Genomic DNA, 27,832 nt, shown 5'->3' with positions numbered 1-27,832 from the left:
ACGGCGCACCTCCCTCCCTCCCTCCCTCCCCCCTAATCTATACATGTTTGAGAGCCCCTGGAGTGGCCCCGCAGGCACAGGAGAGGCAGCGCGGATGCATATACTGAGTGAAGAGAGAGAGAGAGAAAATCAACCCTCCAATATGTTATGTTATCTGAATGCTAAATATGGGCTCAGACCTGTTGGCAACACTAGTAGAGTATATAAACCTCATTTAAGTGAATTCCACTGAATATTTTATAGTTCCATTCATTGCCCCCGGGTTCATTGTCTGTCTGAGTAGCCCAGATTATGCACTTGGGGCACATCACATCATTCGAGCGAACGGCGTACGTTAGCGGATAGCGACCGTACAAATGGGTGGCGTTACCCTTTAACATGGGACAGTGAGAGCGGCTGACGTGTCACCGTGGTAGAACAAGCAGAGGTCAAACTAGCAGCTTCCATAGAGTTGGTGATATAACACACACACACACACACACACACACAGGCTCTGGGCAGATCTTATGTGGGGGGGAAGGCTGTTCTAGAGCCTGTTCCAGAGCCTACGGACAATGTTTGCCGTACACCACATGTGTGTAGTTGGCTAGTGACTTTAGCACTCTGTGTTCCTTTGTGATAAAAAAAAGGAATCACGGCATTGAAACCTATTTGAAAATAATATTCTGCCATGTTGGTACATACTCCAGCCATTTCCCTCGATCAAGGCACTGGCATTAGAACTGACGTCAGCCCGCAGGCGCTCGTCTGAGGCTGCCCCCGCTGCTCCTGGATGGTTAGGAGGACGAGTTCAATGCAGGGGAACAGCAAACAGAGTCGCACTCATGGAATAAGAATGTCATATTGTTAATGAATGCACAGCAGCAGTCGTCACAGACACGGCTCAGCCCCAGGGTTCTCCCTGGTGTTGCTAGACATCTGTGGTTGTGACCCTGATTAAATAGCAGGAACTTGCCATGTGAATGACTAACAGCCCATGCAAATCATAAAAACATCATGGAAAAAACCGAATGATCAAGACAAAAACAACCAGATGGATAAAATTCATCGTGTGCAAAACATCCGTAGAAAGTACAATTATACGTCAAAAGAAGTAATCAAAAGAGAAATGTTAGGCAATTAGATTAGATTCAAATGTATTATTATTATTATACAGCACAAGTACAGCACAACGAAAAGAGGTTTGACATCCAATCAGAGTGCAAATGTAACAGTAAAGTGCAATAGTAATATACAATGTACAGGTGGTTAAACTGGGTATCAAATATATAAATATTTGTATAAATATATATAAAATAGTGTAGTGCTAATCAGATGTATGTACAGAGTTGGTGAGTACAGTGATACAGGTAAGTACAGTACATGCTATCATACAGAGTTATATGGGTTATATGCAGGTGTATAAGTAGGTATATAGAAGGATTATGCATGTATATTCAGACATATATGGATATGTATATGCAGTAAATATAAATATATAATACTATATGGTATATACAGCACTGTTGTACATGCCATCATACAGAGTTATATGGGTAGACTATAGTATGAGGTAGGTAGTTATGCTTATTATGATTACTATAATTACAGTGTAGGGCAGTTGTAGACAGTGAAAGCAGTAGGTACTGTAGGTAGGTATAAATTGAGTATAGGTAACAGTTCAAAGTCATACAGTATGGGTACGGAAAATAGCAGTAAAAAGTAGGGATGTCCGATATTATCGGCCTACCGATATTATCGGCCGATATTGGCATTCAAATTTAATATCGGAAAATATCTATCGGAAAAAAAACAAATAAAAAATAAAAAAAATCTAAAAACGTGTACATTTATTTAACCTGTATTTACCCAGGCAAGCAAGTAAGAACAAACTCTTATTTTATTTATTGTCAAAAGAATGCATAATGTTGTGTTAATTCCACAACAAGAGATATGTAATGTTAATTACATGAAATTATTCAGTTTTTTTGGGGGGGGGGGGGGGGAACCCCTCGGTATCGGTTGATATCTGTATCAGAAATTAAGAGTTGGACAATATTGGTATATCGGTAAAAAAGCCAATATCGAACATCCCTAGTAAAAAGTATACAGTATAGTCTGTCACGTTCTGTTAATGCAGCAAGCAGACAAGTGACCCACTCGTTTACACATCATGTACATCCATACGTAGACTCATCGTGTGCATAACGTTCATAGGATGTACAAACACACATACGTCAATACTACCCCTCTCTGTACTCGTAAAAAAAACGGACAACTGTAATTCATCATTTAAGCCCCCAGGATACTCTGAGTTGTGTATCCAATAGTTTCCTCTCTCCCTCTCCCCTCCGCTCACCAGCAGCTTCAATACCCAGGAACCGTAGGCTACAAACACCAGGACACCACTCATCTTTATTCCTGATGCTACTTATCCTCTTAAAAACGCAAAGGATACGTTCCTGGTATGTAAATGTACTTAGCGAATAAAGACTTTCCCTTCCTTTCCTCTGTTCCGTTGGGTGCTGTTCTCCTTTTCTTCTGAGGCACATGGGTTTTCTCCGCCAAGCAGCGGACTGTGAAGATTAGGAGAGCGACGAGTGGAGAGAAAACGATGCTTTTGCATGAAAAATAAGTCCAATTTCATATTCACGCTGCGCCGTGACACATTTCAACGGGGTATAGTGTAAAGACCGCACATTAATCCCCTATTTATATATTTACAGAGTCGTTCATGAAATCGTTATAAGCCACATTGGCCTATTAAGAATAAAGAGGTCAGTTGGTTTTACGGCGTCGCACAAAGGCAATACCAGACCGACTCAGAATTACTACTGGTCCCATTTGCCATAATCATAATGGCCTTTGAGTATTATGCAAATTTCCTGAGGACACTGTCAATTCCTGGGTCTGTGTCGTCCCGTGGCCAATCCATTGGGCCCCCATGCAGCTGATTTCTTACTCAATCTTACATAAGCCAGCCCCCCCCCCCCCCCCCCCCCCCGGGACTGAGGGGAGAAACTGGGGGGTGTTAGGGGGTTGGGAATGGCTTTGATCACAGGCTGACGTGAAGGGGATGACATCTCCCCCCCCTTGTTAGTGCAAACGATGAAGTGTGTCACCCTTCCAACCAGTGTGTGTGTGTGAGTGTTTGTGTGTGGTGGTGGTGATGATGGTGGGGGGTTCTGGGGTGTGTGTGTGTGTGTGAGTGGAAATTGTGAAAACTACCCTGTGGTGAATGTATAGGGCAGCGTTTCTCAAACTACGGGCCGCGACCCAAAGTGGGGTCGTGGGTATGTGACATTGGCATTGGCAAGTACATGAATGTTTTCTTTTCTTTTATAAATAATTATTTTATGTTCTGACAACATTTTGGTTAAATATGCCTCGTTTTATAAATGTTTATTGATAACATAGTGCTGTAATAAAATTGGTAATAAAATTGTCTAATAAATATGCATGATCAAGTTCAACAACGTGTGCTTTTATTTTGATATTCCTTAATTCCATGTTGAAATTACACAATACATTATGTGTGGGGTCGCAAAATAAAATCCTAAATAAAATGGGGTCATGGTATAAAAAAGTTTGAGATCCCCTGGTATAGGGTATGCATACCCTTGTTAGTATATATAACGCAGGGCTTTTGCAGGGTTTTCAAACTAGATGGTGCTGAGTTACAACAAGGGGGTGCAATAAATGTGAGATAAAGAAAGCCATTTGCTGTAATTTCCGGCAAATAAAAAAAAACATAAATTCAATATAATAGCTAACAAAGCTATTCTAGCCCTAACATTAAGTGCGGTATTGAGGACAGAGAAATGGCCTGGTTTTCAAGAAAGACAGAAAAATAACAGTACAGTAGGGTTAGCTTACCAACTCGTGTATCTAAGGGCAGCGGTTGATCCGATAATAAGTTCAAGGATGTTTTTGGACCAGTGACAAAAATAAACACTGGTTTTCTAAACTAACAAAATTCATGGGTTGAACATTGAGTAGATTTCTGTCTCGAGGTAAAATGGCGTCCTCCATGTGCCAAGACTGCTGTCTGAAACAGCAGTTGACCTTTATTGGTGACCAGTTCCGGCTGCTATAGTGTACACGTGCACACTCATTCCCACACATGTATCTTTCTCTCAATGAAAACCAGCTTATACAAAAGGTGCATCAAAGGACCCCTATCACATCCTTCTCCTTCCTAACACCCATCTATACTGATGGTGAACAAATTGCCCACTAGCCATGATGCTTATGATATCCCGCAGTCAGCCAGATGTGTGTTTTTAAAAAGAGACCGAAGTGTCTTGTTGTTGATTCAACAGCAGCATGACACCTCACTGTTAAGATGAGTCTTTGAGTCCTTCCCGCTGTTAAATCTGATCTTGCGCACACTGTAGTACCAGACCAGGCTGCAGAAACAAATTAGTGGGGGGGGCATAAAATGTTCTCGGGGGGGCACAATGGTTTTTCAACTAAACAGCAGAGAGGCAATTGAAAAATCTAATTTCTCTCTATCTTAAGAACTTTCACTTATACAAAAACAAACTGAACGGATATATATAACAGACCTGCTGGGGCAGCGGACTGAGAGCAGGGGACACAAACAGGCTGGATATGTTGGTCAAGAAGGCCAGTAGCGTGGTTGGGGTGGAGCTGGACTCTAGCGAGGGTGGCGGACAGGAGGAACCTTGCTAAGCTCCAGGCCATCATGGAAAAACCCTCCCACCCACTATACACAGACTTGGCTGACAGGAGGAGCATGTTATAGGCTCACACTACCTAAATGCAGCACTGAACGGCACAGGAAGTCCTTCATTCCGACAGCCATCAGACTATACAATGCATCACTGTGCCTCACTGCATCACTGTGACAATTACCATCTTCCTGGACTCTTACTTTTTAAACAGCACTGTGCATTATTACACCTACTGTAGACTTCAGTATATTTTTACTGTATTTATTTACTGTATCTTTTATTCTATTTTTATTCTATTTCATTTTATTCTATTCTTAGGCCATTTGTTTTGTTATTCTTATTTGTGACTTGTTCTGTCTAAATGTTTAATGTTGAGTGATTTGCAGTGTCAAATTTCCCTCAGGATAATACATTTCTATTCTATTCTATATCTTTGAAAAGTCTCCATTTATTCAACACTTCTGAATTCACTGACAAACTGAACTGAACTGACAAAAATAAGGTGCATAAAAAGCAAACAAAATTCCTCCACAGGCTACTCACCATCATAAGTAGAGAGGCAAGCAGTGTTTGGGGACAGAGTGAAATCTTCTTAAAACACTGCCCCTCCACTCATTCCTGAAAATTTTTGTTAAGGCCTTCTCAAATGCCAACTGAATTAAATTGGCCTTAGTTGCGTCGATGAAGCATACTAAGGCGATGTTCTGTAAAGACGTTCTTGAGGGTAGAAAACGAATTCTCACAGAGTGCCGTGCTAGCTTCAGTAGTGTTGTTGTTGACATCAGTGCCCACTAGGGCTGTCCCCGACTAAGGATTTGGATAGTTGACTTTGATTGAAAAAATAAAAATAAAATAAAAATTACCAGGGTGGGCACAGCTGACTCAGTGGGCGGGCCCGGCCCCCTAATGCCCGCCCATGGCGCCGGGACTGTGTAGTACTGTATGTCCTCCACCCTGTGCAGCGGTTTTGACAGCAGACTTTGTTTTCCTGTTAAGATGATAGGCTACGTGGGGAGATCTTTTAGTCGATTATTTCACTATTACTGTTTATGTCCAATGAACAGTCATGTCTCACCTCGACCGCTGCAATGCACTGCTCGCTGGTCTACCGACCTTTGCCACCAACTTCTTACGGACCTGCACTGGCTCCCCATCGCCGCAAAAATCCGCTTCAAGGGCCTCGACCTGGCCTATCGTGTAGCGAAGGGAGCGGCTCCTGCCTACCTCCGGTCAATGTTCTCTAACTACACACCCTCAAGACCCCTCCGCTCTACATCCTCTGGCCGCCTCAGACCCACTCCTATCCGAGCTCCGGGAGGGTCATCAAAAATTATATTCTATTCTATTACATTTCAGTTGTAATGACTGGAACCCTGACGAAGACACGTGACCGAAATGCGTTAGTTTTTATTTCCTTTTTAAAACTTTTGGACAGCCGATTATTTATAGTTGCAAAGTCAATCCACATCCCTTTGAGTGTAAATATGATGCATCTCCAGAAAGTACTCAACCGCTACCATACTATGAATGAACACAACACTCTAACTTACCATCTTTAGATAATAAACGACTCAACCTCTACTGTCTTTAACTATGAATTAAAATAACACTCACAGCGCAGCCATTGCAATAGCTAAAAAATAAAGCTAATTAATTTTGATTAGCTGACCCCCCTTCACAAGATTCTGTTTACATAGGTACAGGATAGTGAAATAGAGGTTGTCATTTTAGACAAAATGAACATGAGTAACATAGTGGTGTGTAAGAAACAGATCAACTGGTTTTAGACCGTTGTTACAGTAAATCGTCCACCTGAATTGCCTGATAACATTCCCTGAGATGAATCATGACCTATATCTCTTGCCTTTATGGCGCGGCAAAGGGGGTTAACAGCCTGTGGATATGTTTCAGTGTCTCATAGCGTTGATGCGCTGTTGGTCTCCGCCCTCTGTGGAGCGGCTGCAGTGAGACGGTTGCTTTACACCTGATGCACACGGCAGAAACTGGGCCTCCATTGATTTTCGAGCCCGTAGACGAACATGTTTTCCAGCTTTGCGGATCTGTGGAACATTTCAGGGAGACACAGGAAAGCCAAGGCACGTACATAGAGGTATTCTGTGAAACAGGCTTCCTGCCAAGCCCCTACATGCCTGGGATTGTTAAATCAATGCCCGTTAATTCATACAGTATGGGTTCCATGTATATACGCCTGATGCAAAATATATAATACATACTGTATAACAGACGTGCACGGAAGTAAATGTACAAAAGTAGAAAACACACAATATAAAAATCTGCAATATATATACGTAGTTACCAGTTAAGCAATTTGTGTTATCCTTTGCCTGTGGCCTACTCCTGAGTGACTCATAAAATTATGCTACCACTCCCCCTGGCAATTTAGCACGTCGTTATATGACCTTCCCGTGTGTGTATGTGTGTGGGTGGAGGTAGAGTAATGGGGATAGCAGCTTTATCCAGTGTCTTAACCTTCTGTAGTGTGGTTGTGAAAGTAACGTTTCGGGACCGACACCCCCCCCCCCTCCCGCTCAATGACCTGAGGAGTCCAAAAAAATTAAGAAAAAGGCCTAATGACGCCATCAGCGACAATACAGAAGGTTACCCTACACTGCCATACTACAGACGATTAACCCCTTCACTACCACACTACAGACGGTTAACCAGTGTGGTAGTGAAAGGGTTAACAGAGTAAAACAAATGTGTGTGTGTGTGTGTGTGTGTGTGTGTGTGGGGTTCTCTCACTTGAAGAAACCTTGACAGATTTAACACGGGATCACTTTAATTTCCAGATTCCCTGCTCTTCATTTTCACTCCCATTTTCATACTTCCAATTTCCAGTCTTTTTATATGCAGAGGGGGAGGGTGGCGAGAGCGGCGGCAGTCGGACTCGCTATGAGCCCTAAATTCTTCGAGGCAACGTCTGCCTCCACCAGCGGAGGTTCACGCTGGGACCTGGAACTCGACTCTGCCTGCTGATGGCGTCGTTAGGCCTTTTTAAAGATCATTGAAATCTACCGCCGGTGTCGGCGGGGGGAGGGTCGGTCCCGAAACGTTACCGCTCTCCCCGGGCGGCGGCGGTGGGACCCAGCTAGCTATACACGTCCGTCCCATAGCCGGGACAGGGTGACGCCATCAGGCTGGAGTGAAACGAGGATAATGTTGTTCACCCTCATTGCTATTCTGTCTGCAATCGTTCTCTGTCTGGAACTCAGGGCACCGTGGACCATTTCAGAGACTAATTATTCCCTGTGACACTGAGATGTTCGCCGATAACACAAAAGAAACCTGATGTTCCCGGAGGAACGAATAGTAGCGAGGAGTCGTTTCTCACTGAACCGCAGAAAAGGCACTGGAGCTCACCGTTTCATTTTGCCTCTGTTTATTACGCGGTGCGCAGACTAATGTTTGTGATTTGTGATAAAACTGTGACTAATCTGGAAACCCCCCCATTCCTACTGTTACTTGTTGCCTTGATATGCGCTTCGACCAGAGCACTGTAGCCATGATCTTTATGCAATTATCTAATGGAGAGGTTGTAGATGAATGACAGCTGGAAATGTGAACAATGTCTTGTGTCAATCGGACTTACAGTGTAGGACTTACAGTGTACAAGTTATGACTTTAAAAGATGATGGAAATGTTGACCTTTGAATATAGCTCCCCTCTGTTTTGATATGCTATTTTTTTTGCTTATTTCTGTATACTCAGCGTGACTGTAAATAAGGCAAAGGTTTGATATGAAATGAAATAGCGCCACCACCAGGCCCCATTGGTGTGATATTTCATGTGTCTGTATCATTCATGTCTGTACTCTGCAGTGAGCCTTATCAACTAGGCTCGGGACCCTCACTGACACCCCCCCACTGCGTTACATTAACACACCCCTACTGGACTATATACTTGTATATACAATCAAAACATACTTGTTCATACTTTGCTCTTCATACTCTTTGCACATAGCTGGCCAATTGCACAGCCCTGCTAATTATCCCATCCCTCTGTATTATTGTTATTTTATTCTAATTAGTGTATATACTTGACCACATCTTGCCCAGTTGTACAGCCCTGGCCTATTCTTATTAAATGTTTTACTTATAATTGTACTATATTCTATTGTGCTATATTTAATTGAATTTATATCCCATTTTATTTTATTCAACCTCTTTATTTACAGTTGTACAGCCCTGGCCTATATTTTATTTCATAATTCTATTATATTCTATTGTGCTTAACTTAGTTCATATTTCATTTTTTTTTACTCCAACTCTTTATTTTATTATCTGTCTGTTATTGTCTGTCCGCTAATGTCGCACCGAAAACGACCAAAGCAAATTCCTTATTAATGTGAAAACTACTTGGCAATAAAGACCTTTCTGATTCTGATTCTGGGGTGGAAAACCTTTCAAATGTTCTTATACTAGCTTATACCAGCTGCTTGCTCACAGCTAAACGTCAGGTTATCCGAGGACACGCAAACTAACATTACAAGCACTATGTTTTGAATCCTTTCAAATGTTGAAACTACAGCCGTGCAGACAGTCCCGTCCGGTCGAGTCAGCTCGGCTCCAGTCTGGCACGGTCCACACGGGATAAACCACTGAAATCCTTGCAGAACGCCATCCCCCGATGTCTCTCACTCTGGGGATACCTGTCGACAGAGACTCAGGGGAGGGGAACCGTTGTCTGTCAAAGCAACAGCTACGGTCTTGGCAGTGCAGAGGTGGGATTGTACTTAAATCATACTGGCTGAAATACGCTGGCCTTACTTGCTTCAACATACAGTACTTCAAAGAAACATTGAAGATACCCTAGAATAACTAGTTATTCTGCAACACTGATCTAATGCCGCTGTGCTTGTTATTGGACTACAACTATATATGCACTATAACCGATAAGATAAGATATTCCTTTATTGATCCCCTTGGGGAAATTCAGGCATCATAGCAGCATGGGGGAGGGGGGGTACAGGTAGTAGACAACATGATACAGGTCAGAGAATTATAGTACAGTGAAGAAGTTAAAATAAAAATAGAATAAAAATAGTAAACAATATAACCATATAATTAACTCTGGACATGCGCATACGGGCAAGTAGGCAGTGTAAAAAGATGAGGGTATGTATGCAGTTATATTTGCCCTACAATAAATATAGTTACAATATATATAATGTAATTTAATAATCTAATGTCTAATCTAATATATATAATAAAAAAAAATCTAAATGCTAAAAATTCTAAATATATGCTCTGATGAATTAAGTGCACAGTATACACATGTATACGCTTGTGATATACTTCATATGTTATATATTGTCCGTAGGGCATACATACCCTCATCTGCACCTTTGTTTACACTGTTACATTTCTCTCCTATTTTTATATTCAGATAAAACTTTATTGCCTATATTTATGTCTTTCTACTCTTACCTCGCCCATACCTGTACCTCCCGTCCCCCCTCCCCCCATGCTGCTATGACACTCAAATTTCCCCAAGGGATCAATAAAGGACGATCTTATCTTATATGTTACTGCGTTGTCCCTCTTGAGGAGGAGAGTGATACTCAAAGGTAAGTAAAGAGCAGCGACCGGGCGCTGAATTCTCTACGGAATGCCTACTGCGTACCGAGTGTTTTTCACTCTGCACCCGCTGTCCGCTAAGACACTCCATGGGAGATGACTGCCCGTCAGAACAAGGGCTTCAGACTGACAGGTTTACCAACCATCATGTCATGTAATGTTGTGTTACACAATGGCTTAGTTTAGAAGCCTTTTATGCAATGCTACAATGTTACGTTGTGTTATAAAATATGATGTTATTGGTAGAGTTGATTAGGTTAGCTTATTATTTCATTGTCATTTCACAACATGGTCACTTCCAGCTGGGTCTGGCTCAGCCCCGTTGATTTGTCTCCAGTCTGCTAAAAAGTACTCTTAAACAATGAAACACATGTTATTGCCACATATGTATTATATATATTTATAATTTATATACAGATATGCAGTGGTAGACACATGTAAAGCCCCTCTCTTGACTTGGTATGTGTATGTGACTTGGTATGGGTCAGCGCTGGGTACTGGAAATATGTATTCCACGCTGTTTTGCGGCTTGGCAATGATTTGCATCTCTTCGGATGGCTTGCCGGAGAAGTAAATCCCCCCCCCCCATGTGTTTCATTCAGTCTAATCCAACCGGGTGCAGTACAACAGGGAGAGACGATAGGGGGCGGTATTTTCCCAATGGAGCTCAGAGAGAGTTTGCAGCACTAACGTGAGACTAGATTGATGAAATATTTCATTTCAACCTTTATTTAAAATCGTAAGCATCTGAGGTTTCCCTCATTTACAGAAACGACGATTGTACAGTACATAATAAAAACAATATTCACAGAAATTTAAACACCAGAGTAAAACAAATTAAAAACGTTTAAAAATAATTTTAAAATATCAACTAAAACAGTTACAGGTAGTCACACAATGGTCTGAAATCATACATTTAAACATTCCAAGGGAAGGGAGAACCTCCAATTTTAGCGTGAGTTGAAGGACATTCCATGAGTTAGAGGCATCAAAGGAAAAGGCTGACTTCCCTAGCTCAGAACAAATCTGAGGAATGAATTCAAATCGTTAATAAAAAAAAAAACGACAAAAAAACGCGATTTGTCATCGCTGGCACTCAACGGTCGGCATGAACTAACGACATATAGCGTCGTTGGCACTCAAAGTGTTAATGCTAATATGTTATATATGACTTATGACATTCTGATGACAAACAGCAGAGAGGGTAGGATCATTTAACTGAATAATACTTGTGTACATCATTTTGAAGTGTGTGACTACGAATTGTGTTGTGGAAATTGTTAATTGTAAAGTAGTTTCACCCAGCTGACAGAAACTGGAGGTGTGGCCATTGTGGATGGGCCTTTTGCTGCAGGTGTCACTCATCAGTAATAGTTATCTAAAGGCTTGCTGCTTTAGCGTCAGCGAAGCGTCGAGAAAACGAAGAGGGACAAAGAGGAGTTTTCCTGGAGTTCAAAGAGGAGTTTTCCTGGAGTTCAAAGAGGAGTTTTCCTGGAGTTATTCGCTGAGGGATCCACCGATCCACCTAGTGCTAAGTACACCATAATCCTATCTTTCACTCCACTCTGAAAAATGTTCCTTTCCCTCCCACTCTGCTATTTCTCTACTACCTCACTTCCGCCCTACTCCCTTCAACTTTCTCCCTGTCACTCTTGACACCACAATGTGTCTCATACCTATATCCACAATCTGCTCCTCCAGAACAGATTCAACCCATCCACGGCAGTTTGCTAGCAACCCGGCTAATCTCTCCTACCCTCCTACAGCCACTAATACACCTGTCACAGTAAGGGGAGGCTTATGGAATTGTCAATCAGCAGTCAAGAAAGCTGACTTCATTACTGCCTACGCCCATAGTCCAAATCTGCAGCTCCTGGCTCTAACTGAGACCTGGATAACCCCCAATAACTCATCAACACCTGCAGCATTATCTACAAACTATAACTTCACTCACACACCTCGACCTTCCAGACGGGGTGGAGGCACTGGCCTCATGACATCTCCTTCATGGGCTACAAACTTACCACCACTCCCAGAACTGTCACTCTCCTCTCTCGAATATCATGCAATATCTGTCTCTAATCCTTTCAATCTCACCATTGTTACACTCTATCGCCCTCCAGGTCCGCTCGATCACTTCACAGATGAGCTGGACATGCTTCTAAGCTCCTTAGCGGAAGATGGTACCCCTCTCCTTCTATTGTGCGACTTCAACCTGCCTGACTCATCATAGTCGGTCCCAGTGGTCTCCCTCCTACAATCGTTTGACCTGACTCCCACTGCCATGCCTCCCACCTACAAAGCAGGCAACTCCTTGGATCTCATATTTTCCCATAACTCCAGCATTAACACCACGGTAACTCCCTTACATGTATCTGACCATTCCTTCATATCCTTCTCACTAACTCTCATGCTTAACCGAAAGGTCTTCACCCCAACCGAAACCGTCTCACACAGACACAACCTGCCCTCCCTATCCCCCTCTACCATCTCCTCTGACATACTATCCGCTCTACCTTTTGTGTGACACCTTCAAAACCAACCCTGAACCCCACCGTCATAGGCAACTACCGTCCTGTCTCTCTTCTCTCCTTCCTTTCTAAAACACTTGAACGTGCTGTATCCAACCAACTTACTGCTTATCTCTTACAGAATGACCTCCTAGACCCTAATCAGTCTGGCTTCCGGACTGGCCACTCCACAGAAACGGCCCTCATTGCGGTCACAGAGGCACTTCACTTAGCAAAAGGCCTCTCCTCTGTCCTGATTTTCCTAGATCTATCTGCAGCCTTCGACACAGTCAACCATCAGATCCTCCTCACGGCCCTCGCAGGAATGAGAGTGGCTGGCTCTGCGCTGACATGGCTGACATCATACCTCAATGACCGCTCCTACCAAGTGTCATGGAGAGGGACCCTGTCGGCCACCCGCCCCCTGCGGACGGGTGTCCCCCAGGGCTCGGTCCTAGGACCCCTTCTCTTCTCCCTCTACACTAAATCACTGGGTAACATTATCACGTCTCATGGCTTCTCGTATCATTGTTATGCGGATGATACTCAACTCTTCCTCTCCTTCCCTCCCTCAGATATCCACATCTCTGAGCGGATCTCGGCCTGTATGTCCGACATCTCCGCCTGGATGACGACCAACCACCTCAAACTGAACCTAAGCTAAACAGAATTGCTCCACCTGCCGGCCAAATCCTCCCCCCTGACCGACCTTTCCATCACAGTCGAGAATGCAGCTGTGACCGCGTCCCCGACCGCCAAGAACCTTGGTGTTGTCCTTGACGACCAGTTGAACAACCAGAACCTGCAGATTCCTCCTGAGCAACGTCAGAAGGATCCGCCCCTTCCTGAATAAAGAAGGCACCCAACTCCTCGTCCAATCAACAGTCATCTCCCGCCTTGACTACTGCAACGCACTGCTCGCTGGCCTCCCGGCCACTGCCACCAAGCCTCTTCAACTCATTCAGAACGCAGCGGCCCGCCTGATCTCAAACCTACCGAAGTCGGCCCATGTCACCCCACTTCTTAGGGACCTGCACTGGCTCCCCATTGCTGCACGTATCCACTTCAAGGCCCTCGACCTAGCATACCGTGCGGCAAAGGGAACCGATCCCGCCTACCTCCGGTCAATGGTCTCTAACTACACACCCTCAAGACCCCTACACTCTGCTCCTTCTGGCCGCCTCAGACCTACTCCTATCCAAGCTCCGGGAGGGTCATCAAAGAGAAGTTGCCTATTCTCAGTCCTTGCCCCACAATGGTGGAATGAACTACCCACCCCAGTTAGGACAGCCGAAACCTGTCCAATCTTTCGCCATCGACTAAAGACGCACTTCTTCAACCATTATCTGAAATAATAATAAAAAAATATATAAAAAAAAGATCTAAGCCTAACTAACCTTACTGTCATGCACTTGTCCTAATAAACTAACCTACACTGTAACACGCAACACTTTGATGAACATTGTTACTCAGCTGATAGAGTTGTACCCTTCCTGATGACTTGTCGTCCAGAACTTGTAAGTCGCTTTGGATAAAAGCGTCAGCTAAATGTAAATGTAATTGATATATAATGTTATGTTGTATGTCATGTCACAGCGAGGCAGAGGCCTGTTGGTTTTATTGTTGATGTGGTTCAGTGTTGTCTTTTGCTGATCTGGTCAGAAATGAGGCAACATCAACTATTAAAAGCTCGACAGGACCCAACGTGTTTCACTGCAGCGTGACTCACCATCAGGAACTCCGGAGGGAGACCACTGTCTGTCAAAACAACAACCTTCAATCTGCCAATCAGGGTGATCACAGAGGATACAAAACACCAGCTGATCCCACTTGTAACCCTCTGGGATCAAACAGAGCTAAAGAAGCAGAAAGTCACAGTGTATATACTTGACCCTGTTACTGTGCGTTCAGATACAAAGCGATGGGGAATATTGTCTCGCTTTACTCGCTGTCAGTTTGATGGATAACTGGCGAAGCTGGCATGGAGACATGCTAGTGTGTTTGGCCTCATGACATTTGGCATCGATGACATTTACAAAAACGAGACCATTTCTAAAACGAACCCATTCAATATCTACATGTCACAGAGCGTTCATAGCGGTCTGGTTCATATTCATTGTTAAGATATACCTATATTTGCTTCATCTCGTGTTGTGAATTTCTCACTCAAGTTGAAATATTTTAAACTCCGCCCTAGAGCGAAGCTGCGCCTTTTGGCCTCTGTTGGTGTCTTTGTATGTATTCGCCGCCACCTCTAAACTTTGCTTTGCATTGTATTTGAGCGTACCATAAGGAGTACTGTGGAAGTTAAGAATCCCTTCCCCCATCTCATGTTTTCCCTCTACCCATCTTTCCTTCCTACCCCCTTCCCTCCTCCATTCCTTCCTACCCCCCTTCCCCACATGTCCCCAAAATGTCACGACACCCCTATAAGTCGTGTATTCCTGTGACCCCCACTCTTTCAAGTTTGTATGTATAAAGATGTTTAAAGATGTATAAAGAGGCTTCCGGTTTAGCTATAGAATGGAGTAAGTCGCATGTGACACAGCTGCTCACCCGTTTTTTTTTTTTAATATTCGTATAGTCGGACTGGACGAGTCGGTGAGCTGCACACATCCTGAAGCGTTTGCGACAGAATTACAGAAAATCCTGGGACCAACAATCCTTCCTACGATACCTGAGGTGGAGCAGTGTTACAGATTGGGGACCCGATCCAACGACAATAACGTCAGACCCAGAGTGATATTGGTTGTCCTGCGTCAAGTCAGAATAAAAGAAATTATCATTCGTGAGACTCGCAGGATGAAAGGCAATCTGAAACACAAGGATAAGTCAATACACTTCTTTGAAGATTATTGTCGGGATGTGGTGATCTTGCAGGCCAAGTACAAGACAGTGATGTCCCAACTCTATCTGGAGAAATACAAACCCATATTAATATACCCTGCAAGACTTCGCATCGTCGATAAACAAGGAGAAAGGGTTTTCCTCAACTCGCCTGAAGATGCAGTCAAATATATGGCAGCACAAAATGCAGGATAGTGTATAAACAGCCTTTTAATATCTGTTAGGCATGGACACCATATTGTATAAACTTTAATGAACCGCTGATTTGGGACAGAGAGACCTACGAGCTCTGAGTTATTGAATGTTTTCCCCGTTGGACTTTTATTATTGAGGACATATTGGATTTAAAATTGGAACGATACAGAGAAGATGAACATGACATGGAAGCGGTCCTTATTTTAAGAGTATGGAATTCAAACAACATTCCGGAACATACTGGTACATTCTAACACTGTAAAAACGACATATTGGAATAATCTAGAACATTTAAAACATTCTTTGATATATGGAACATTCTGGAATAACAGCAATATGTGGCCAGACATACAGCCAGTAGACCTTCGGGGGAATAACCAACAGCATCTAGCTGCAGAACCACAGAACCATCACAGCAGCGGCTGGCTGAGGACCGGTGGGCCCATCTCGGAATAATATTCTTCATAACGGATCATCGCCCACCCCTGGCCAGGGGAAATGCTGCTATACGTATTTAAAAACTGCTTTTTACTAATTGGAAATATTTCCACTACTTCTCCAATTTATACTCTAGGTGTTTAAGCATAGCAAAGCTCTTTCAAGATCAAAGTTAATGTTCTCTTTTCTTTTTTTTTCTTCTCTTTTCTCTGATTTATTGAGGTTCTCTTTTCAGTTCAATACCTCTATATTATTCTTGGGTTATTATAAATTACACAAGTTCTTATAAAATGTAAGTGATTATGGTATGATAATTGAAGCTTATTTTTGGTCTTTATTTTTAGTTTTATCTTATTTTAATTTTTATTTAACGGGAGAGTGGCCAAGCCACAGTTGACATTCTACTTATGGTAGAATTTAGAATGTTAGATCCTATGGTATACATAGGAATGTTAAGGATAATTGGATCATTCTGGGATATCCGGTGGTTTAAGGGAGGGAGTTATACGCAAAGGTTGTGTTCATGGAACACAGTCCTGTACGATTCTCGGTGGGAGGGGGGAATAGGGTATTTTTATTTGTATATATGTATGTTTTTAAGCTCGGCTCTCAACGGGACCTCAATAATTGGATGTACATCTATTGTAGCTTCGCACTCCAGAAGCATTACCAACAACTACACAACAACATGTATAGATTATGGCTAGTTTACACCGCACAGAGAAATAAAGCAGACGGTGGCATGGCAGTTCCAGATTTTTTCCAATATTTTAAGGCGTACACATTAAGACCATTGACAACATGGTTTGATCCCCAAGCATTAGTATCCTGGAGAAAATTGGAAGAAAACATAGTAGCCCCACATAGACTGAAGGACATAGCACACACTAAACTACCAATCAAGCACTGTGAGCGGAAATTTGGCCCCATAATTACCCATGCGATCCGGATATGGCGTGAAACACAAAAAAAATATCCTAACCCACAAAAATGGCACAATCACACTCCCTTATTCAATAACAATGCACTCTTAATTGAAAAACGTCCTATAAGATTCCCTATATGGGAAGAGCAAGGCATACACTCATTAGGGGATGTTTTTAACAACCAGGGTTTTTGTAGTTATGGAGAAATATGCACAAAATTTAATCTCACCGAGTCCACATGGCTTTTTTACATACAGTTACGGCTATGTTTGAAGTCTCACGGTGTTCCATTAGACATACCAGTTGAACACCACAGATACCACAAATTCTTCTATGAAAGAGAGACATCGAGAGGTTTTGTATCAGATTTTTATCATCAATTACTAACGGCCTCGTATGAAACCCTCCACCTAGACTCTATTTGGAGGAGGGATATACCAGACCTGGAAATAGACTTTGATTGGCAAGAAGCCTGGGCTAATGTTCGACTTGCATCAAGGAACCCGGACCATCAACAAATCAATCTTAACTATATCCATAGGACATACTTGACTCCTATAAGACTGAACAGAATGGGTCTTAAACAAGACTCCAAATGCTCCTTATGTACAAATGGGGACGAGGGGACATTTATGCACATGTACTGGGACTGCCCACCAGTTAAGATATTCTGGAAAGAAGTGACCCAGCAATTATCAAATCTCTTAATTCTGAATATACCTGTACACCCCTCTGTATTACTGCTGAATGATGTTTTTTAATATGCAGAACATCCACAGCGAAAGAGATTGGTTTTATCTGGTATCACAGTGGCTAAAAAGCTGATAGCATCACGATGGTTTCAACCGGAAAAAATTTGCCGGAAGGTCTGGATTCTTACATATCTCGATGTGATTTATCAAGAAATATCTACAGCAAGAATTTTGGGTCTCAATGAATCCAAAATGACAATGTGGTTAGAAGTGGTGGAGAGAATAAAAGCTAGCATATAATGGTAGTGTATGGTTAGGAACAAGTTATAATGGTTGGATTATCCAATGGGGGGTCCGGGAGGGGGGGGGGTACGAGCAAGAGCATATGTGTATAGGTTTTTAGATAACAGGTATTAGGGGTATATCCTGTATAAGACAATTAACTAAATGGTGATTTCATTGGATGTGTCAACTAATGCTTGTATATCTTATCGTGTGTTGTCATGTTTGTTTATGTGTTTGTTTAAAAAATAATAAAAAAATTAAATACAAAAAGATGTTTCAAGATCCAGTGAGGGGTCTCTCTTCCCGTCCAGCCTAACTCTTACTATTTTGTATTGATACTTTGATTCAGTTAATAAATCATATTAACCAGGTTTCTTTGGACTGAGTAAGTTATTAGCCACGGCTATTTTCCACCACAGTACATTTGAAACTTTGGACCCAAAAACACACCAAGCTGGTGTTAAATGTACTCTTATAGTCAAATATTCAATATGATTTAAAAAATGCATGTAAAACACATGCATATACAGTAAGTAAATGGACTGCATTTATATAACACTGTTATCCAAAGCGCTTTACAACTTATGCCAACTTATGCCTCACATTCACCGATTCACTCACACATTCACACACTAGGGCAGTCACATTATATTCAAATATCGAATTCAATTTCTAATTTACATAAAAACACCAGATTCAAACATGAATGGAGAAATTAGAATTTGAAAAAAATTAAAACTGATGTGCCTTTAAGATGGCACAGTGGGTTGCGACATGCTGCCATTGTTGTTGTTGCCGGCAGTTGGTGCAAGTGTTTGAATGTCTTATCTTGTAAAGTTATTATACACAATATTGGCGATGAGGATTATGGATACATCTCTCTCCGTTCCTCGCCCTGCCTGGCGAGCCACCAATTCTGTGCATCCACTAGCTGGAATATTTCAACACATTCATAATAGCCGTCGGGCTAGCCAATGCTAACGACTTGAGGAAGAGAGCCCTGCTAATATGAGGGACAACAGGATTTTTCGGACTCTCGGAAATGCACATAATTATGGGGATTGTACCACGCTGCTGTCTGGAGTCTGGACATTTCTCTGCTCGACAGACCGTGTCCGTGATGCTCCGGTGGATTTTTTATTTTTTTTGTGACAGCCCTATCACAGACCAACGGCGGAGGCGACCATGCAAGGTGCCGACCTGCTTGTCGGGTGCAGTTGGGGGGTTAAGTGTCTTGCTCAAGGACATGTCGACACGCTGGCTGGAAGGAGTAAAACCAAGTAGTAAAAAGTAGTTATACCAACCATTGGTAAAACCAAGGAGCTGATTGTAGATTTTAGGAGAACACAGCAGGGGACACACACACCACTGTGGATAAACGGGCTACCGTGGACCGGGTGAGCAGCTTTAAGTACCTGGGGGTCCACATCTCAGAGGACCTGACATGGACAACACACATAGACTCAGTCATAAAGAAGGTGAAGCAGCGCCTCTACCACCTGAGACAGTTAAGGAAGTTCAGAGTATCGGGGAAGATACTCCAGTCCTTCTACTCCGGAGCTTTAGAGAGCATCCTGACTGGAAACATCACTGCCTGGTATGGAAACCGCACGGCACAGGACAAGAAGGCCCTACAGAGTGTGGTGCGCTCAGCTGAGCGTACTACGGGTATTGCACTACCACCCCTGCAGGACTTATATAACAAGAGGTGCAAATCCAGAGCCTGCAGAATAATGAAAGACCCTCACCACCCCAACAACAGCCTGTTCAAGCTGCTGCGGTCAGGCAAACACCTGCGCACACCAGCAACTAGGACAGAGAGACTTCGGCTCAGCTTCTTCCCCCAGGCCATCAGAGTCTTGAACACTGAACTCTCCACGCACAAGCACACATGAGCACACACACAACACACACACTGTATACGCTCACACACTAGCAGTCACTTTAGCATGAACACACACACTAACACATGCTGCACACGCTCACACTCAACAGTCACTTTACACAATGAAAAGGTCACTTAAAAAAAAAACTGGAGTGGTTCTTGTATAGTAAATAGATGGATATAGCAAGATAGCATAAGGATATATAGTATGACTGTAGATTGTATAGTATAGTATTGTATAGTAGTGTACATAAGACCCAGTGCCTCATCCATAGCTAACACTGTATTGCACTATCGCAGGACATTAGCATGTCTTTTACTATGCATTTTGTAAACTTTATGTACATTATACCTGTTATGTCTTATTCTTATTACTTGTATTATTGCACAATCGCTGTGGGCATGACCACCCGCATTTCACTGTATGCCGTGTATGCCGTGACAAATAAAACTCTTGACTTGACTCTTGACTTGAGCCGGAATCGAACTGGGAACCTTTATGATTACCAGACGACCGCTCTACCTCCCTTATTGATTGTGTATTTTTGTGTCTGGTGCGTTCACAGTCTGATGTGTGTATTTGTGTGTCTGGTGCGTTCACAGTCTGATGTGTGTATTTGTGTGTATTTGTGTGTCTGGTGCGTTCACAGTCTGATGTGTGTATTTGTGTGTCTGGTGCGTTCACAGTCTGATGTGTGTATTTGTGTGTCTGGTGCGTTCACAGTCTGATGTGTGTATTTGTGTGTCTGGTGCGTTCACAGTCTGATGTGTGTATTTGTGTGTCTGGTGCGTTCACAGTCTGATGTGTGTATTTGTGTGTATTTGTGTGTCTGGTGCGTTCACAGTCTGATGTGTGTATTTGTGTGTCTGGTGCGTTCACAGTCTGATGTGTGTATTTGTGTGTCTGGTGCGTTCACAGTCTGATGTGTGTATTTGTGTGTCTGGTGCGTTCACAGTCTGATGTGTGTATTTGTGTGTCTGGTGCGTTCACAGTCTGATGTGTGTCTGGTGCGTTCACAGTCTGATGTGTGTATTTGTGTGTCTGGTGCGTTCACAGTCTGAAGTGTGTATTTGTGTGATGTGTTTTCCCGTCACCAGTGATTGATCAGCTGTATTCCTCCTGCAGGTGGCACTCTACACCTGATTGGCCCCGCTCCCCATAAAAGAGAGTTACCCCAGCAGCCACTCTCATTTTTACTTGTTACTTTGTTCTTTTGTTTTGGGGATTGGGGCCGGCGTTAAGCCTATCACCAGCTGTCAAGCAAACAGTATCTCTTTCTCCACTTGGGGAGTTTTCAGTGCCAAAACTTCCTCTCCTGTATCCCGATGGAACCATTTTTCATTTTTAGACGGCACTTGTACAGAACTTCCACATTCCCTCCTCAGGGCCATGAGTAATCATATTTTAGTCAGTGCAGTCACCGGTGGTGATGACGGTATTCATCAAGTGCATGAGCTCATCTCCATGGCCCAGCACTACAGCAGAGGAGCCGGAAGATGCTACCCTCTCCAGAGGGACGGGGAATGAGTCCTGCCAGGATCAGGTGAGGTGAACTTATAACTTAGCTCCTCCCCAGATAGAGCAGTCAGAAACAGCGTCTTCGATTCAGATCAATTCATAGTGAAAGAGCCCATTTTGAAACTGCTTGCAAAGCTTAGGAAAGAAGAGTTCACAAGAGACCAAACAGCCAACAAGTGTCAGTTTAGAAAAAGTTACCACCTCCGGTTTCGCTCTCCCGGTGACCGGACCAATCACCTCTGACGGTGAAAATGATTGACCGTATTTGTAGCCAATGAAATTCTGGAAACGACGATATCTCACGTGGGGGATATTTCCCAGGAGATATGTTTTTTTCTCTGGCGAAAGGTCCAGACTCATTCGACATCTGCTGCGCGTGCCAATGCATTGGTGCCAATGGCCATTTTGGTTAAACATACCTATACATACCATTAGAAAAACATGTGTAAAACACTCATTTTCTGTGGTATTGTTATCAACTTTTTGCCTGTACTAGATAAGACTTCAGGCCCCACTGTGTTTTCCAGCTAATAAATCTCAGCTGGAACCTTTAACACTTTCCATGCCGGCCGTGTTTTCCTTTTTACCCCCTTGAATGCCGCCACCCACTTCAATGATATAGAACTCGCATTTGTGAACGCATAATCTATGTCTTAAATGATGGCTATGTGTCTAATCTGGCCATCGCTTATCAATGACTTGTTTGTCAACATTGTCGAAACGGACAGTTTTTTTATCGGTTCATTTCCGTTTTATACCATTTAAAAAATCGCTAGTTTTTTTAAGTTTCAGGAAAATATAAAGATTCCGTGATAATCGCCCTTTACTGGAATATTCTGGAATACACAAAAAACGTTGTAATTTTTCTGCCTATTTATGAATAGTTTTCAAATAAACGCTAGATTATCGATAGTATATGTGTACTTATGCACGCTATAATAGAAGCGAGCTGAAAAATCAAATCTCTCATTTCCTGATCAGCACACACACACATAGGGCAAACGCTGATATCTCTGTGAAAATAGCTCTGATTATCCTAAGACTGGTAAAGTAGATTCCTTACCTCAGATCAGATGTTCTCCAAAAAGATGATTCCAATTCCTGATCACCATTCCAAATATCGATCGTGTTTATTGATCCAACGCTGCGTACTGGAAATATGTATTCCACGCTGTTCTGATGGTCCACAATGAGTCCGATGGGCTCGGATTACTTGCCTGAGAAGTAAAATGTGGATTCCGGATTTTTCTTTTCTCATCCATTTTCATTGAGTCCATTCCAATGCGTGCATTACCATCCGGGAGACGATAGGGGGCTGTATTTTCCCAATGGAGCTCAGAGAGAGTTTGCAGCACTACCGTGATACTAGATTGATGAAATATGAATTAAAATCGCTAATAAAAAACAAACAACATATCGCGTCGTTGGCAATGAACGGTTGGCATGAACAAACGCATATAGCGTTGTTGGCATTGAAAGTGTTAACACTTTGAGTGCCACGCCGGGTTTTCCTTTTTACCCCCTTGATGCCACCATCCACTTCAATGTTAACGTTAATATCGCCTAATCTATGTTTTAAATTATGGCTATGTGTCTAATCTGCCCGTCGCTTATCAAAGACTATTTTCCAGTCAGTGCTGTCAAGGCAGATTGGTTTTTTATCGCTTCATTTCCGTTTTAGAGCATTTAGAAAAGCACCCGTTTTGAGATAAAAAACTGTTCATTCTGGACCATTCTATGAAAATCGTCTTTTTACTGGAATATTCCACAACGTTGATATTCGTCGGCCTATTTATGAATCGTTTTCAAATAAACGCTAGATGATCAATATTATACGTGCACGCAAGCACATTCGGGCCACGCACGGATAATCGCCGCGTTGATTTCCTCTTGGACTTTTACAGTGAAACCGAAAGAGCCCATTTCACAAAACAGCTTATAACTTCATCAAAATTAGTCTGATTATCCTAACACTGATAACATAGATTCCTTACCTGACATCAGATGGTATCCAACTGGTATATTCCAATTCCTGATCACCATTCAAAAAAATCGATAAGTGTATAGATCCACGTGTGTACAGTGCAGTACATGATTCCGCGGGTCTCAGAGGCTCCAGAATGAACTGTGATAACCCTGGCTGGATCAGTGGACTGGAAAATGTGGAGTACCGGATTTTTTTCCCCATCCATTTTCCTTGAGTCCATTCCAAAATCCCTTATGTCATCTGGGAGACGATAGGGGGCGCTTTTTTCCACATATGATCGCCGGCGGTGCTCGGGTATACTCGGGTAGGCTCGCGTGATGCAATATGATTTCAGATCGCTAAAAAATAAATAAAAAAATTCAGAGAAATCTCGTGAGTGGCTTTCAACCACATATTAATAAACCCGAGATATCTCGTGTGTGGCAGTTAAAGTGTTAAGAGGCAAAATAATTCAGTAAATAAAACTTTATTTCAGTGTGTTCAAACCTCTGTAACTCTATTACAGTAGCACTCTTCTTTCTGTTTTGGAAGAAAATCCAGAATGTTTCTGTTAAGTGTAAGTAATAATATGCTTGAATGTAACTGCGCTTTAACTGTTCCACAAGAGGGCGCTATAGGCGTAAGGAGACGCAGCTATAGCAGCTGACGTCAGGTAGCAGGTATAAGGGATTGTTCCCTCCCCCTCTGTCTCTCTCTCTCTAGCTCTCACAGAGAGCAGGTCTTGTGGTGGAAATGGAAATAAACCACGCCAGTTAAGGCTAAAGAAGACCTCGTCGTCATGACCAGTTATTGCTCCCCATGTGACTCTGTCAACAGTTTCCTTTCAAAAGAGGCCAGACTCATACATGTGCTATAGATGGTTCAATAATAGCTTTCAAATTACTTTGGGTATGCAATCTACAGTCAATTTGCAGGAGTATTAAGATGATAACTGATGCGTGCTGGAAACGCTTGAAAAGGCACATCACCATCACAAAAAGATATTTCACCTTGTAGAATAAACCTTGCTTCTGAAATAAACCAAGTCATGTAAATCTCCAGGGCCCTCATTTCTCAATGTTGCGTACGCACAGAAATGTGCGTAAACCATGAGTACGATAATTTCTAAGCAAAGTCCAGGATTTATCAACATGAATGTGTGCTTGAGAGCTCCAACTGTGCGTATATGGCACCAAGCGGTAGAATAGGAAAACTTCGACATACGGAATAAGCTTTCATGGATTAGAGTTTCAACACCGACGTGTTCGGTATGACTCATAATTAATCATAGTTAATTGTAAAATACACAAGACATGAATGTAATTTTTGTCAAACCCTATAAATAGCATTTGGAATAGGTCTTTCGGTTATCGGAAGACTTGTCACAAGGTGTGCTCCGGGGGGAGCGTGTTTTCAGAGATAGGGCAGTCTATTTGCCGAGAGCACATAAGTCATACTGCGTCAGTCAATACCCTTGGCTCCCGGCGCGCCAAAGATAGTCTGGACGCTCCCTCCTCCTGGATGTCCACGGGAATAGGCAACTCAGCAGAGTTGTCTGTGAAATTGACAACTTCATTGGATAAATTTTTTCTCCAAAAATATTTTAAATCATACGATTAAATATTGTTTAAAATAAAAAGCTAAATACTATTATTTTGTGTGTCATGTTTCAAAATAAGATTATTAAAAATTATTTCTACCTTCAATTTGTTGGTTAGATGACCTCCGTGATCAATCTCGCTCTCAGTGACGTTTCTCTTTTTAGTTCGCTTAGCCATTATTCCACATTCCACAAACAGGCATTTTCCCATGGGGGTGTTTAATTACCATATATGGTTAATTAGGGGCGGTTCTGTATGCAAATACTTACAATCGTGCACAAGCATAGGCGGAACAATTGGTATTTATCAACACAGAGTACCTGCATGTGTGCGTACAACCTGTGTATGCACGTTTGATATATCCAGATTTTTCTGTGTGTAGACATTCTAAATTATGTGCAAAGGAGAGAAAATGGAACACTTTCTATGCATTGTTGATAAATGAGGGCCCAGGCCAGGGTCTAGTTGAGGTGTGTTGTGGTGAGTTTGGCACAGTGGCTACGGGGGGGGGGGGGGGGCTTATTCGATCTTGAAACGGACCCCCTGAACCTTAAGGCCTTCTAAGCAATTATATAGACTCTTGTTCTGATGCCATGAAGGCACTCTTTCTCTAATTGTTCTAGCCATGTGCATTCTCCAAACAACCATACTGTATAGTTGATGCTGTTTTCCACCTCCTACTCATGGCCCCTTTAAGACGGGAGTGTGCAGAGTTATCCTAGATGACTGAATCCTGAAGCTCGTCTAATCAATCCTGCAACTGAGTTCGAGGAACATTTAGCCGGATGCAAATTAGCCAGATAATCCAATACTGAAGACATCATATTATCCGGGGCTGGTTAAGCAACGTATGAGAAATGGTCTGGTCTGAGACTTGAATAACTGGAAGTGAATCAGTGCTTTGTTAACATGTAATTCCTTATTAGTTATTAGGTAGTTAATCATTCGTATTGTTCCGCCTGAAGCAGTGGTTCTTTTTACCCTCTAAGTATTATTTATCTGGCCAAGTACCAGGGATTGATATCAGCCAATTAAGGGGAAGGGATGATTAGGTGGCCTTGATGTCAGAGACCTGATTGGGAATTTGACCAAATTCAGTCAGGACCTCGGTTTAGGTCCGGTTTCCGATCATCTACTCATGTTGTAGCCACACTGCCGGATAATATTGTTGGCCTATATTTTGTATTATTATGTTGTACTATTGATATTGTGTGCCACCTGGTCAGATCCAAGCCTTTCCAAACAATATATCAAGCTATATTAAATATAACTCCACATTCACGGTTAGAAGGGACTGTTCACCCCACGCGGGGTTAACAAATGAACAAATGGACAAAAATCTCCTTTGCAACAGCAAGCAACATTTACATTTACATTTAGTTATTTAGCTGACACTTTTATCCAAAGCGACTTACAAGTTCTGTACAACAAGTCATCAGGAAGGGCACAACTCTATCAGCTGAGTAACAATGTTCATCAAAGTGCTGAGACTTGGGTGCTGCAGTATTGACTCCATAGACATAAGATATAGTATAGTAGGAGGAGTGCATGGTAGTAGAAGACAGTAAGAAGTGTTTATTTGTTTGCGTTTATTTTCATTTCAGATATTGATTGAAAAAGTGTGTTTTTAGTCGACAGCGGCAGGAGCGGTTTATGGGAAACATGGTTTTATCGTGAGAATTATAGGCTAGTGTCACCAGACCCCCATGGGAAGTATCCAGATCTAGGGTTAAAGTGTGCAAACGCACGGATACACTTCCCAAAGGGCTCAGCTGACCCACCACACATGAATTTCCCCAAGACCACAAACAGACACGGGAGAATGTTTTGAGAAACAATAAGAAAGACTTTTAGATATAGATATATAGCATACAAGTTTATACTCTAAATAAATAACTACTAGCTAACCTAATTCTAAAAGACCTGTGCCCGTAGGCCTAGGGTGGGTAAAAAAGGAAGCGCTTCTCTGCCCTGTAGGCCAACCCCAGGCTGCTACTCCCACCCCCACTACCTGTTCTGCCCCTAAAACACTGCACACGTGGGAAATGGTGCTGAATTGCACCCAGGTCTGGAAATGGTCACGAACTAATCCAGAATCACACTGCACACTACACTACAAACATAGCCTGAGAATATAAATACCACACATCTGGTCTCAGGGAGTCACAGCACATAATCAAGTACTATTAAGAACAATGCACACTGGTGGCACACAGCAAAGATAAGGGGGCATGTCTATAGTAGTGGGTATGGGGTGCTACGAGGTTTAGGTCTGGGGCCAGAATGTTCCTCCCGCATCCTAGCCTAGGCTGGGGCAGTGAAAAGCGCTGGTCATAGTTGGTAGACAATACCACAAAAAGGATATAACGCAGCCCGGAGGCGCGTGGGCGGGGAGGGTCTCTCCCCCCCTCCCTCTCTCTCCCACGGCCCCGGGCTGAAAAGCGTTCCGACTGGGGCCGGGGAACAGGGTACTTCTCGGTACAGAGCGGATCAGGGTAATGCGGTAGTGTCCTCCTAGCGGCAAGGAAATAGCACAGTTAATTACACACGTCGAGCTCCTACGTTCTTTTGTTTAGTCAATTGGCCGCCCCGTTGTACTGCTCTCCAACGAGCGGGCCCAGGTTAATAGTAACAGCGTTTCCGCATGCGGTGCTCTCAATTTATCTTCCGTTTGTAATGTCAGTTTGCATTATCC

This window comes from Notolepis coatsorum (genome assembly GCF_963971535.1).
Source record: "Notolepis coatsorum genome assembly, chromosome: 1".
Taxonomy (NCBI): domain Eukaryota; kingdom Metazoa; phylum Chordata; class Actinopteri; order Aulopiformes; family Paralepididae; genus Notolepis; species Notolepis coatsorum.
The sequence above is the reverse complement of the archived record's forward strand: the minus strand, read 5'-3'. Positions refer to the sequence as shown.